We start from the raw sequence: 1,251 nt of genomic DNA, 5'->3' as shown, positions 1-1,251 counted from the left end.
AAAATAAACTTTTACCAAACATGACTACCATAAATGTACTGGTATTTTATGTTAACATCACATTGAAAGTCAAAACTTACCAGATTCATTCATGCAATCATGTGTGCTCCAACTCCAACTCAGCATACAGCAGGTGACAGGTGACACATAGGCTGCTTTGCTGATGTCCAAGTCAGGTGCACCTCCAGGCCGATATATAATCTTCCTGCAACAAACCAAAGACGCAATTTTATAGTCGAAGAAACAGAATGCAAAAGAGGCAGGAAGCATGCAATTTCGACAGAGCTGGTCAAAGTCGACTCTCCTAGACCAATTCCAATCATTTCCACCTATTTTTAATTTTTTCATTTTTGGCCAAATTTACAAAGGCTAAATAGCCTTTGTGTTTTTAGCGAAAATGGGTGGGTCCGGATTTCGACGGAAAAGTAGTCGAATGGACAGAGCTGAACCAGGGAACCCCAAGACTACCTTTCGTTCCGTCCGAAACCACCTCTGTCCACAAAAACTTGAGTTTTAAGGGATGGTCTTTTGAATCTGGCGGGCAGCGTACAATGGGCTGCCTACCTAAGCAGGCGAGCCGGTCTAACAAAAACAGGCGTAACTCACTTGAAATGGCCCGACGGCTTAAAATTACGACGGGGAGATTGAAAGATGATGCTGTCAAACCAATCCCAACCATTTCCAGCGATTTTTATTTTTTTCATTTTTGGCCAAATTTACAAAGGCTATAGCCTTTGTGTTTTTAGCGAAAATTGATGGATCCGGATTTCGACGGAAAAGTAGTCGATTCGATAGGGGTGACCCAGGGGACCACAAAACTACTTTTGGTTCCGTCAGAAACCACCCCTGTCCACAGAAACTTGAGTTTTAAGGGGTGGTCTTTTGAATCTGGCGGGCAGCGTACAACGGGCTGCCTACCTAGCAGGCGAGCCGGTCCAAGAAAGAACAGGCGTAACTCACTTATAATGGCCTGGTGGCGTAAAATTTCGACTGAGAGATTGAAAGGGGGTTCTGTCGGACCAATCCCGGTCATTTCCAGCGATTTTTATTTTTTTCATTTTTGGCCAAATTTACAAAGGCTATAGCCTTCCCATTTTTAGCGAAAATTGATGGGTCCGGATTTTGACGGAAAAGTAGTCGAATCGACAGGGGTGAACCAGGGAACCACAAAACTACTTTTGGTTCCGCCAGAAACCACCCCTGTCCAGACAGGGTTGGTTGTCTTTTGAATCTGGCGGGCAGCGTACAATG

This window comes from Frankliniella occidentalis, unplaced genomic scaffold (genome assembly GCF_000697945.3).
Source record: "Frankliniella occidentalis isolate FOCC.00 unplaced genomic scaffold, Focc_3.1 Scaffold25, whole genome shotgun sequence".
In the NCBI taxonomy this organism is placed as follows: domain Eukaryota; kingdom Metazoa; phylum Arthropoda; class Insecta; order Thysanoptera; family Thripidae; genus Frankliniella; species Frankliniella occidentalis.
Note: the sequence above shows the minus strand (reverse complement) of the source record.